This window comes from Argentina silus, assembly GCF_951799395.1.
Source record: "Argentina silus genome assembly, chromosome: X".
Classification (NCBI taxonomy): domain Eukaryota; kingdom Metazoa; phylum Chordata; class Actinopteri; order Argentiniformes; family Argentinidae; genus Argentina; species Argentina silus.
The window spans coordinates 11764332-11778600 of record NC_139653.1 but is presented as its reverse complement, the minus strand read 5'-3'; positions in this window follow the sequence as shown (position 1 = coordinate 11778600).

Genomic DNA, 14269 nt, shown 5'->3' with positions numbered 1-14269 from the left:
CCTAGAACAGCAGTAATGCCAAGCAACAAACACAACCAATCAGTGAAACATGAAAGAGGTGAGAGCCATGGTTTAACAAGAAAGTTTGCAAGCTGATCAGCGAACACAGCTTTACACATCCCAACTGAAAGGGTAATGAGAGAGCTTTTGTTTGAATGGATCTGGATGTGCTCCAGATATTCACCATGCTGATCGCTGCTGTATTCCTCTCTATCTGAGCCCAGATTAGCTCATGATGATGTGGGAACAGCAGAACGGGATAAGTAGAGTGGGAACACCGCTGAGACTGAGTCAGTCAGTCACCCTTAGACACAAATAATGCAATGAAAGAACACAGAGCACACATGGTTTGTGTCTGAGTAAATTATGCTTCTATTCAATATCCTTATGTTTGATTTGTCTGTTGATAAAATGTATTTAGTAAGGACAGTGCACATTGATCAGCATCTCAGCCTCCACATCACACAGCCATCACACATCCTTAAAACAGGGCTGGTGGTGCTCTCCAAACATCAGAGTGCAAAGACAGATAAGAGCCATGCGCCTTCCAGGTCAATATTAATTCAAGGGGAACAGAGAGAATCATTGAATGGGTGGGAATTTCCTTTCCATACCGAATGAGCTATGAATTGTATATGGAACTTGAAAGCAAGGATGGAAATTAAGATAGGCCCGCTAGCCTGAGGCTAGCATTTTTCAGAGCTGGCTAGCAAGATTTAGCCAGGCCAGTGAGATTTTAGTCTTCTCATCCAAAAAGAACGGCTAAGTCAAAATTGAACTGTCTCAAAGATATGTAGGTGTACATTTATAGGAGATAATAATTATCTAGTAGATCAGATATCAATTCCAACAAAGCTTTATTGTTACAAAGACCTTACAAAAATCCACTGACATTCATTTTTTAAGGGTACATCAATCAGCTGATGTTTTGCACGTTGATGTTTATTGATCTCTATTTCGTTTGCTTCAAAAACAAATTTCCAGAATGCATTAGATTAAGCATTTCACTCAATGAGTGTAAGGGACAAACCCACACATGCAACATTGAAAAATCTTGGTTAAAGTTGTTCTCTAAATGGTATGAACATTTTATGCCATGAGAAGTGGAACTCATTTTTTAAAAGCTGTTGAGTTCAGTTCCTCACCCTCTAATACAGTACCAATTTGAGGTCCAATTCAAAACTGTCTCAAATAAAAATTCAGAATTGATCACAACCCTGATACAACATTTGCTCAGAATAATTGTCAGGGGGGTATCAAAAGCAATTGAGTAAGTTTGAAAATGTGCAAACAAATTTAAATAAATAATAAAATAACAATGAAATCCTTTATAGCTGAAATCCAATGTTTATTTGTTTAATCAATTGGTAGCAAACCACTTGTTTTGGTAGAAAGTTGGGGCTGGGGAATTGTAAATTGAGTATGTGGAGAGGGTGATTTCAACCAGATTTTTTCAAACAAGGGATTTAATGTACACTGCTCACCTGTGAAATGATTGCATCGAAAACATATTCAGCTAACTCCATGTTTTCATTTTGTGAAATGTGTGCAAGTCAGGTTGTAAACATCATAGACTTACGGAAGGGCGGAACAGGAGGGGAATCGCAAGAAAAAAACGTATAGGGATAGTTCACCCAAATGACAAAATCGCATATTTAGTTTCTTGACCTGGAAGGAGTCTATGGACAAGGAAAGACTTCTGGGCCTGTAACTAAGAACTAATTGTTAGCATGTACCAAAACCCAATCTAAGTCAGTGGACCCTAAGTTAGAAATGTAATTCTCAAATCATCTCAAAGTCATTTAAATAAAGTAATTTAAATCTTTTTGGGATGATTTGGGCATGACATTTCAAACATGATAACCTCAGATCGCCATGCTAAACTTAGCCCTTCTCAAGGTCAAATAATCACAACCAACAGACAATGGTGGGTGCGGAAAGTATCCTAAACAAATTTTAAATTAAGACACCAAAATTGGCATTGGTTAACTTGTATCTACAGTCATTTAATATTGCATTTTTTAAATATTTTACATTTTATCAGGCTTTCAACAGTTCATTGAAATGTCACTCATACGTAGTACAAGGTGAACAAACGCACCATTATCGCTTTACCTATAGGAAATTGATGGAGCATGGTGAGTTATGAACAGTAAGACAGCAAAATCAGTTTTATTATAATAAAAACAAATAGGAGAGTCTGAACAATTAATTTCGTAGACTATTTCACTTTTGGCATTATACTGTCATGCTGCTGGAAATCTGCTATCTTCTTTGCACACTGGTAGCCAGCAACTGCATCATGCTTTGTCCTTCATCAGTGTAGCTATACTTCTGTGGCCCCTATAAAAAATCAATTCACATAGCACTAACCAGAGCATGAGACCTAGATACTAGGCATTAGTAAGGCACTTTGCACTTCTTGCAGAGAAAAAGCGAGGTAGTGGGGCTGTAGATAGACTGGGTGCAGAGGGAGACTACGTTCACCCCCTCCACCCCATACATGTCATACATTATTACAATATGAAAGCGGCCACATTTAGGTGTGTCAGATAGAGTTTAGATAGAGTATAGAGTATAGGGTTTTTATAAAACGTTTCCATATGAGTAGAGGTAGAAGTAGTAGACTAGTAGAGGTAGTAGTAGAAGTTGTAGTGGGCGTTGTCTGCATCCTTGCTACATTAGAGATCAGTTGGTGATTGCTTTCCTTTTGCCGGGATAACTCAATGAATGCGAAATACTTAAATATTACAGCTTGGCTACAATACACCAAAGCTGGAAATTAATAGTCTGTTGAAAGGTATTAACTTGTAAGGAGGATGTCAAATGCCTGTCTGTGATTTTTGTACTACTCTAGTCCATAAGCATCTGGCATGGGACTCATAAACTGAGTTGTGATATGTCTGGTTGGCATGTCCTATGCCTACATGTTGGCACACTTTTATGGTGAGTGGATAGTATCTACTTTTTATGGATAGTATCTACTTTGCCAGTAGTCTACTTAGTCAGAATTAGATAATATAAATAAAGAACAGTCTTCAATTTGAGTAGGAGAGTGCTCTGTGAAGTCCACAGAGGCTATAGGCTGTTTCAGTGCCTGTGAACGGCTTGAGTAGCTGTACTTTAGTAAAAATCGCTGAAACCCCTGAAGTACGTTTTGTTTATGAACTAGAATGGAAAGTGGGTTAACAGCTTGAGAATGCAGTCTAAGCAGTGTGCATAAACTGGAAGAGCTTAGGGAGTCTGGTGAGAGTTTGAGAGTGAAAGTCATTCAGTGTTCCCCCACAGTGAGAAATGGAATTTAGAAAAGTCCTGTGTGTTGATGTTAAGGAAAGGCACTGTACAATAACAACACTTGTGAATGCTGTTACTCTAGGCATGATGATTCTATGAGCTGAAAAACAACAAAGAAAAGTGTGCCTCTCGTTTGGGATCTTCAACCCACAGCAACAGGTATGGGAGTAATGATCAGACTTCAAAAAGGAAAACCTGAAATGTTAGAATCGGACCTACAGAATAATTTCATCCAATCAAATCAATACAAATGTTTTTTATTGTAAACTATTTTCATGTGATGTTATAGAAAACATATCTTAAAACGCACTTCCCTCTCTGTCCACAACAGTTAAAGCCATAGTCTGTAGTTAAGTGCAATTTGCATGTTAAAATGTCATGGGATACATTTGCAACATTGTTGACATTTTAGTTAGTGGCCCACAGTTTTGATAGTGTGTGGCTCTAAGTTGCTATTTACAATAGAATGTGCAGTGCCAGGATAAATGTGAGAATATAAATGTGGTTAGAGGGGTTGTGCTGCTCTTCTGCTGCAGCGGCTCATTGTGGCCGTGATGTAGTTATGGACCACTATGGAACACTGGGGATGTAGTTACCTACGACCACTATGGAACACTGGGGATGTAGTTACCTACGACCACTATGGAACACTGGGGATGGTACATTTTTAATGATGCTGAGTATTCCACATACTGTTTTTACCATATTAATGTGTGTTGAGGAGTGTCAATGGCTCTGATTGGGGCTGTTGAGTGGTTTAATTGGTGTGTGGGAAGCAACGGCTGCTTCAGCCATTTTATGTGTGTGGCCAATTATCTTCCTGGTGTGGAGAACGAGTCAGGACACAAATTTCATCCGCCATACTGAGATTAGTCATGTTGAAAAAAACTAAACAAAAAACAGGAGGAAAACAGAAGGGAAGAGAACATGAAAGACCTGATGAATTTAACTCACCCCTTAAATAAATGTGAGGTTCAGCATGAGTTGATTCTCAAAGCTTAATTCGATTTTCAGTCTTCCATGAGTAATCAAAGGTGGCATATGATAAACCATGAGCTGATTAAAAGTAACAAGTAATACATACATAACTAATAGACACTGGCGTGATATGACTTCTATCTAGAATAAATGAATGATGAAGTTGTTTAAAAAAGTATAATAATAAAACACTACAAAAGGGAAGATTCAGAGACAAAATGGAGTCTGTTTCTCTCGTCTTTCAACACCACTGAGGGCTGAGGCAGCTTCGTCTCTTTCTCACTGAGACGCTGAAAACCTGCACCTAATTAAAACTGGAGACTGGTGTGTGGATCTGAGTTCCCTGGCTCTGACCATGCATAACTAATATCCACTAATTAGAAAGAAAAAAGATGGGAGATATTGTGTAGATGGGAGATGTATTGAGCAGTGCTGGGCCATATGAGGCCATAATACAGTATGTGCAAGTCCGCGAGGACAAATCAATTTGTTCTTTTTCTCTCTGCATCCAGTACAGTATGTGAAATGTGATTAGAAAAACCCTATGTTGAACATGCCACAGTTGAGACATTTTTGCATTAAAAGCTGACCCAATAAATGTACTCCATCTCAAATGCCAGACACATACATGTGTACAATAGTTGTGTACAGTTAAAATACAGTAGGCCTACTATATGATTTCAGAGTATAAACCACACAAGACGTCTAGATGACAGATAATTATTAGGCCTTACATTACATGGCCTTTCTTCTAAGAAAACGATGCCTGTGAATATCAAGAACATTGTAATAAAATCCTCAGTGACGCTTTACCTAGCAGAACCAATCAGAGATCGAATGTGAGATTATGTGGTGGAAATAGCCACACCAATCCAAATCACAACTCACACACCTCCATAACCACACAACTTACAGTATCTATACACTGTCATGCACACATCCACATGGCTTCTAAATGGCCACATACTAGCTAAATGTATGAAGATATATTTGGTTGGGAGAAGCCAGTGCAGAGGGCCTTGTGTCTGTCTTGTCCTTGCACTATCCCCATGTCACTTCTTATTAAAACCCAAGGTCCCATCCTCCTGCAAGGCCCCAAGTGCACTCACTGTACTGTATCCATTCCACTCTGCCACAGTCTCCACTCATGCCACTGAATTAGGCATTAAACAGGTTTCCTTTTTCTATTAATTTCCAAACTAACCAATAACCCTGAACATTATTAAAACGTTTTTCAGAGCTTTGAATTTGTGCTCTTCCTTTATCATTAGGGGGTAGGTCATTCAGAAATACTACTGGCTGCAAAACGAATTACATTTGTTAAACTGATGGAATATGGCTGATAATGGCTCAGGATCATTATGAAATAATATATGCATTATAACTGTATGCTCTAAGTAAAGTGTTACCAGCATTGCTGTGCCACCAGCAAGAAATACTGTAGCTATCTGATCAAAGTGGTGGAAAGAAAGGTGTGATTATTCCTTTTGTACTCTCAGGTTAAACAATGTTGATTTGGTATTGACAGTTTGGCATCCTTTCCAAATGGCACAGGGAGTTTGGCCTTTTAATGATCGCAAGTCTGTCAGAGGATGCCCTTTTTGGAAAGGGTCACATGTGGCAGTGTTTGGGTTACAGCCTATGAACAGACAGGGAGAAATATACCTCTAAATGTCTCAAATTAGTCAGTGCTGAGAGTCAAGCTGTAAGCACTTTGTAAAAAATATGCATTCAAATGGCTCGTCTCAATGTAATCATACAGTAATATGGAAATATACCTATACTTATTTGTAAAAGGTTAATAAATCACACAAAAAAAGAAACAAATTCAACAGCTTTACAACATTACAACAGCACTTTACAAAGGCATTAAATAATTTTTGTATCTGTTCTCCAGTGAAGGATAGAAAGCTAAATTCAAGACATAATTTTAAACCTTTAAAACACTCACATACTGTAATTTCTTTCCCTAGAAGTCAAGAAACTTAGTCAATCAATCATCTTCACTTCTCCTTCTAGGTCTATAGGTCTCAACTACGGGAGTGGGAGTGGTAGGAAAAAGGGGGTTGAGAGCGTGTCCCAGGAGGGTCCAGGTGAGTCTGTTAGCTTGACGGCATTCTCACAGATGTCACCCGATCATTATCCTGGAGCAGCCATCTGCCTGTTGGTCCTAGAGGGTTAGGCCACTCAGTCTACTGGGCTCTGTTTGAGGGACATTGATCCATGCTGTTCTCTTTCCTTTACCGACATACCCCTTCACCTGATCACAGAGTCTACGATGGTGGGTTGGGAAGGGCAGGAGGGACGAAGGAAGACATATACAGGGGTAGTTTTGCTTTGAAGATGCAGCCACAAAAAAACTGGGTAATTAACAATGGAAGTGCAGTTTTCACTCTAGCTCCCCTCATAGCTGATAGGCAGCTGGGCCTCTCATCCCAGTGCTGCTGAGGGATTGAGAGTAGTTTGTTGCCAAAATGAACTCTGATCCTCCTACTGACTGAGGGAGTATCCAGCAGCATGTGGTGTAGTTTGTTTGAACCTAGAAATTAATCCACTTTATCATCTGGCCCTGACCATGAAGGGTTTTTTTTAAAGGAGAGAATTCTTAGATTTTAGGCTTCTAGGCAAGGTTGAATCAAACACAGCATTTATTAGATTTCAACAAAACTGAACATACAGTGCAGGGCCGGTTTTAGCCTGCTATATTAGGGTGGGCTGATAGAAATAATAGGTGGGCAACTTGGGCGGTAGGTAGCCCAGAGGTTAGAGAAGCGGACTCAGTCATGTATCCATTTCTTTATTTCTTTTTATCTATCTATCTATCTATCTATCTATCTATCTATCTATCTATCTATCTATCTATCCATGCATCCATCTACAACATCAGTCTCCTGTTTCCCTTGGCAAAAATTCGAACAAATTCATCCATGTCTAAGGTATTTGTTATTGATTTCTCATGGGCCAAGATCGCCAAATTCCTCTTTCTATCATGTAACATGGTGCAACGATGGGGGTTAGGACTGGTGACAGTGTGGAGAAGGAACTCTCACATGATGCTGAAGACACACCAATTACCAGGGCTGTTACATACAATTTATGCAACACAGGAAAGGCTTCCTTATACTCCTGCAGGTGTTTACACAAAGTGGACAGGTCTGATTCATTTGGACATCTCTTGACCAACATTGGTTTTGAGACAAGAATTTCATTTTTCAGACTCACATCGTCTGCCGCAGTGTCAGCAAGCACATGCAGAGGGCGAAACAAGGTGGAATCTAGAAATGCACTAGATTTGGGTACAAGACTGGATATGGCTGTCATTAGGTCTACATTCTTCTTGGAAAATGTTCCATTTCTGATACGGCCCTGTCAAGGATGTTGAACAGGGATCTTGTCAGAGACTGACAGGGTGATGATGAGATCTTCAGAATCTGTATGACCCACAGTTGAGAGCACAACACTTTCACCAAGGTGTTTGCTCAATGTTCTCCTTCTCTTTGGAGGATGTGAATCATCCCCAGCAGGTGCCTGAGAAAGCTTTGTCCAGCAATCCTCTTTACAGATGTCTTTTAAGGACTCCAGTGATGCACCAACAACCTCACAAGCAGTGCACATATCCACAGACTGAGACTGTAGAATTGCATTTGCTGGTTTCAAGCACCCACACTAGAAAGAATGACGCCTGTTAATTTAAATTAACAGGCCTGATGCCTCCGTGCACAAATCAACTGTGGCATCATCATCCTCTGAGATCTCTGACAGGATAGTAAGAACACAGTCTTCATTCTCAACAATGCACCTTGTCACATCATATGGTTTGTCCGGTGAATTTCAAGCAGTCTTTTGAGACAAGGAGCATCTTTTCTGACACATAGTGGTGACGGACGAAGTTATACAGGAAATTAGAGGTCGTAAAACCTTTTGGCACATGGCTCACCCTACATGGCATGCACAACCACTAAGTGTAACTGGTGGTTATAACAATGAATATATCTAGCAAGCTTCTTTTGAAGCAATGCTTGTACACTACTTCGTACTCCACTCATCACCGATGCACCATCATAACACTGGCTAACTATATTGTCAGCACTGTAGCCAGCATCTGAGAGATGTCTCAATATTTCAGTGGACATGTACTCAGCATCAAGTTGATACAAGTCAAGCAACCCAATCGGATGCTCCTCTGGCATGGTGTTACATACAAACCGAATCATTATGGACAAATTCTCAACATTACACCTGTCCCTAGTCCCATCACTGTTCATGCAAAACCCTGGAGAGTCAGCGTTTGCATACCTTTTCCTGACCTCTCCAAGAACCATGTTTGCCAGTATTTCAATTATCTTGTTTTGAAAATCCTTAGAGGTGTACTTGGCATTTTTAGGTGTACCCTTAGCAACATCAGCTAGCTTGTCGTCCTTCTATACACACACAAACTTAACTAAACCATCAATGCTCTTGACATAATATTGGTTCTTTTCAAGCTGTGTTTTACCTACCAGCATACAGTCGATGGTTTCCCCTGTTGGCTCATCTATTTCCAGTTGTTAAAACCATGCAATGTAAAAACAGCATCCCTCTTATTGGCAGTGACATATTTCCGACAGGGAAAACAGAAGCATGCATCCTGCAGAACAGAGTACTCCAGCCATGGTCATGTGCAGTACCAGGCAGGATTGAATGATCACAATATAGCACCGAATGCACGCTTTGGGTAGCAAGCTATTGGCTGCTATATTGGCAGGGATGGTGCATCGCCATTTAAGTCGCTAACCGCGTGAGTTGGGGCTGAGGCAGCTGAGAGAGGGAACTGCTTCTGGGCAGTGCTTGTAGAGGGTACAGGGCAGTGCTTGTGGAGGGTATAGGAGCAGTAGCCAGAGCCTCTGATGTGCTAGCAGCAGCATCGCTAGGCAGAAGCAGCACTAGGCTTGCTTATAGGCTTTTGCTAGCAGCACAGCATTCACAAACTGAGAGAATGTAGTAGTGTGGTATCTGTTATTGTGTGAAACAATAGTAATCACTGATTGGTGGGGACTATTCTCTGCTGCTGAAGGCGGGACTTTGGGTAGGGGTCTGGCAGACACAGATCATTCTCCTCAGTCTGTCCTTCTCCCTTCATCAAATAAATGTGATTTGATGCAAATGGATTGCTGATGAAAATTCGCTATTAGCTAAATCTGGTGCAAAGCATCTCCTTTCTCTGAAATTACGTAATAATAATAACCGTAGTAAACAAAAACTTAACTAAAGTTAAACTAAGATTTAGAACACACTAATTTGTTCCAATCCATACACGAGTTAGAGCAGGTTATGCATTTGAGTGTATGATTTTTCACAACAGTGGGACCGTGTGTGTGCTTTTACTTGCTTTGCCTTGCCCTGTGTGTGTGCAACCTGAGCCATCAGAGTTCATAGTTGTCATAGCAACACCCCTCCCCCTCGGCATGCTCCGAGAGACACTCTGTGCAGCGGGTCTGCTTCAGAGCTCTGTGTGTCGAGAAGAGGGGGTGGGCAGTGGGCGACTTTGGAGGCGGGCTGTAGGCTGCCCACTCAATCAGAAGTTGGAAATGGTCCTGGTATTTTCTGTGCTATTTTTCCATTGGCTGAACAATTTTTTTTTTTTTCTTAACTTTTGATTGGGTAGGCAAGACGCATGTTTCGGTGGGCTGAGCCCACCCCTGCCCATAGCCACCGCCGACCTTTATACAGTGTAATTCAGAGATGCTTCAGTGTAATTTAATGCATGTAATTCAATGCTATACAGTGTAATTCAATGCATGCTGGCTGTCGGTGGGAAATTCACTTTTGAAATTAGAGAGCAACTTCAGAAAGTGTTTGATCATTCCCTGCAGGTGTAGCATTTCGAGGTGATTTGTGGCTTCAAGTTGTGATATTGACTTGATAGGATAGGTGGTTAATCTCCCTAGTTCATTAGAATGAGAGTTAATTTCTCTAGTGAGAAAAGCAATCCTTTCAGTTATCATTGCGGAAGGAAACAAATTCTCCCATGACTGAACTCATGCATGAACCAGCAAGTACACACACACACACACACACACACACACACACACACACACACACACACACACACACACACGACAGATTTTACAGATTATAGAAAATAATAATTATGGAATTAATAATGGAATTGTTGTTCCATTGATCCTGTGATATGACATTGCTTTGAACCTACCGCAGATGTTCAAGGGTTTGGATACTGTGGCATTGTTAGGGCCAAGCCCAGGGCCTTATCTGTCACTTTCTACAGGTCATGGGAGTCTCTCATATAGTAGTACCACTCCCTGCCACCGCTTGCCAGCTGCAAAGAGTTGCAGCACTCATTGTTAGGGGCAGCCCAGGGCCAGGCTGCCTTTTCAGCACTCAAGGACTCAAGCAGCTGCAGTCCATTGCCAATCAGGGAGAGGAACAGGTTAAAAGAGCCCTGCAAGACTCTAGTCCGGGGAAGGCTAGAGACAGAACAGGGGCTTTAGACAGGACAGGACAGTAGTGATGGGCAAATGAAGCTTTTGTGAAGCACTGAACCACTTGTGCCAATTGTTTCGAAAATGGGTTCATTACTCGAAGCTTCAGTTACAGTGACCTCTCCTGGCGAAGTGCAAGGCTGCAGTCAAATTAGGCAGGCTAGTTGGTGGACAGGAGGCTTTTAATTACACGCACGCACGCACGCACGCACGAACACACACACCTCAATGAGCAGTGTTGGAGAAACTACTTTACTTTTGTAGAAAAGATCTTTTGTTCTGAAGCATCTTTGCTTTGATCAACCTTGGATTTAAAGTATTGTAACGACCCTGTGAAAGGCCCGTTAGCAATTCCGCCAAGGGAGTTACCGCTCTTGGTGTTGTGGCTAGCGCGGCCGGTTTGTAAGCGAAAGATTGCGAGTTCGATACCCGCTTAAGGCAAGCTGCTCTACCACGCCGTTCGCTACAGCATCTTTGCTTTGATGAAATTCTTTGATGCACACACACACTAAGACTGAATATCATGTTCTATTTACAAATAAAGATTGATGAATGTGTGTATTGTGTTATTGAGGAGAGAGTGCTGGGGAAAATATGGCATAGGTTGGGTGTGTTTGTGTAACTATGGCAGGGGGTGATTATGTGGGATGGGGAACACTCAAAGATTACAAGAAGAACACTCAGAGAATACAAACGCAATACCAACAACTCAACAGCAACAACGCACCTACTACGACAATCCACAAATTGTGCATTGTTTAGAGCGGTTATAAAGTGTTGAGGCACTCAAATTCAAAACTGTCGCAACCTTTCACCTGTCAGAATCGAGACGAGGCAGTGCCAGTGAATCACCTGATTGGACCGCGAACCAGTCAGGTGATTCATTCAGGCAACGAAGCAGTTGCTGCTTCGGACGTCATATGTCACGTGATTTTTTTCGCACCAAAGCAAGCTTCGAAGCAGTGCTTCGATAAAATTGTTGGTCAGTGTTTGAAGCACGTATCGAAGCTTCAGTGTCAAACTGCCATCACTACAGGACAGGACAGGACAGGACAGGACAGGGGCTAGGGACAGGACAGGACAGGACAGGGGCTAGAGACAGGACAGGATAGGACAGGGGCTAGGGACAGGACAGGGGCTAGAGAGAGGACAGGATAGGACAGGGACTAGGGACAGGACAGGGACTAGGGACAGGACAGGGGCTATGTCAGGCAGTGTAGGAATATATAGCTTTATGATTGTTGATTTTAAGTTCTAACCTGATCTTTTGGAAGCCTAAGTTTGTATTTTGAAAAAGAAGAACCTTTTACTTTGTACTCCCTGTCGTAACCTTGAAGACCCTGAAATTAAAGAGTTTGACTCCTGTGTGTTATTTCCTGTGACTTTGTGCTTAAAGGGACCCGCTGACATCAACCACCCCCGGTGGAGTCACAATACAAATGATTGCTCAGTCAAAACGCCCCTCCTCTCCTCCTGTCTTTAATGGTTCAAGTGCACAAGTCTCTTAGCACATGCCAACACTGAAGGCTGAGCTAGAGTGGGTCTGGCTGGACTCCCTGCCCCTGATCTAGAAATGAGAGCTACACCTGTGTGGCCATCCTGTATAACATGCCTGTTCCTCTGGCATCCTTAAACATGCCAGCTGGCTCTCCCTATCCTGACAGAAGACCTGCTGATTTTAGCCTTGACCCTAACCAACCCCATCACACAACCATAAATGCACAACTCCCTTTGTAAATGAGAAAACATTAGCAGATAGGAACCCTCTACTTTTCTATAATATATATATAAAACATTTAAGATGGTATTAAAACATTTACATTTAAATTAACAGAGACCATAAAGACACAATCATGATGAAATGTTTATAATGGCCTGGAGGGCCGGGAAAAAGTTAAATTATTCAACCCTGTCAAGATGTCTTTGATTTATTGACACTTAATGTTCAATTTCAATTTACCATGACCTGCTTTAAATTGGTTGGCAAAGGTTCATTTCTATAATCCACTAATTGCAATAGATAATGAGGCAAGACCAGCATACCTTCAACACTCACTTTGTAAAAATGGCGAGAGAGGCCTCTGAGCATTCTTATCTACTGAAGTAAAATTCACACTAAACAGGGCTGAGTTTCCTGAAAGCTTTGTAGCTAAAATAATACTTGATTTCTTTTGATAGACCACTCCTCCCCTAGGCCAGCAAATCAATCAATCAATCAATCAAATGTATTTGTATAGCGCTTTTAACATAGACAAATGTTGCAATGTGCTTCACAACAAGAACAACACTAAACATTATAAACAATAAATACAATACAAACAATATGAACTAACAACAAACCATAGTAAAAGCAAGTCAAGCAAAACATTTCATTTCATGAATTTCGTTAGTTCATGCACAAAAGATTGACCTGCAAACATTGATTTTAGAATTGTTACTTTCTTGTGCCATCACGGCTGGGTTGTATGGAGAAATTATATCCTACATAAGCTATGAAGCTTTTGGGAAACTGACTCCTACAGTACTAACCCTAACCCTTTAATCAAGATTTATGTTTTGTTTTACTCTCAGTTAATTAACATAGGATAAGTTTATATAACTGTCTGATACTGCAGTACAAATGGGATGCACAATGTCACAGTTTGGTCCACAAGCTTATTCATATTCCAAACCCCCAGCCCATTTAGCTCATTGCAATAATTTGTGGAATGAATAATGCCAAATTTCCATGTTAAGGCTCAAAGTAAATCTCTCTGTACAACATAATCACTTCAAGGGAATGTATTGGTGCTCTATGCTGTTGTCCACACCCTATCCTCCAGCTCCTACTCAAAAGCAAAACCTGATGCCCCAAGGCAGACAATGTTTCAGTAACGCTTGCTGGGCGCTTAATTCAGCCACTGTCAGTAAGTGTGGTGTTATCTCTTTGCCTGAGTCCATACACTTTCCTGACTGACTTAAGTCATGTTCGCCCTTACAGCATAGAGGAATGCAAATAAAACAGCTTTCAGATTGGATTATTTTCATACTCCTGTAATGTGACTGAACAGGCTAATTCTGGCTGCACATTAAGTTTACTCTGCAGATGCCTAACAACATTTTTGGTGGCACTTACACGAATACAAGTAAACATACAAAACATACATTTGGACATGTCAAAATCTAACTCTGCTTCTAGATTAACCTACTTATCAATGTATATTTTCTGGTGCATCAAAACTTCACTACATGCTATACAAACACTGGCATAGGTTTTTGCTTACCCTTGACACAGGTTGATTTGGTTAGCATAACAAAAAACAACATAGAGCAACTTTCAATCAGGAAAGGATGACAGGTCATTCATCCTCATCTGCAATCAAGAGGAAAGAGGAATAGACAGATGACAGGGCGAAAAAGCCAAACCTGTTATTAATTACCATCTCTGCAAAGAGTGATGGAGAGTTACAATGTGTACACTTGACTGATGTAGAAATAACAATGACCATTATATGGTATTGGATGACGTGATTTGC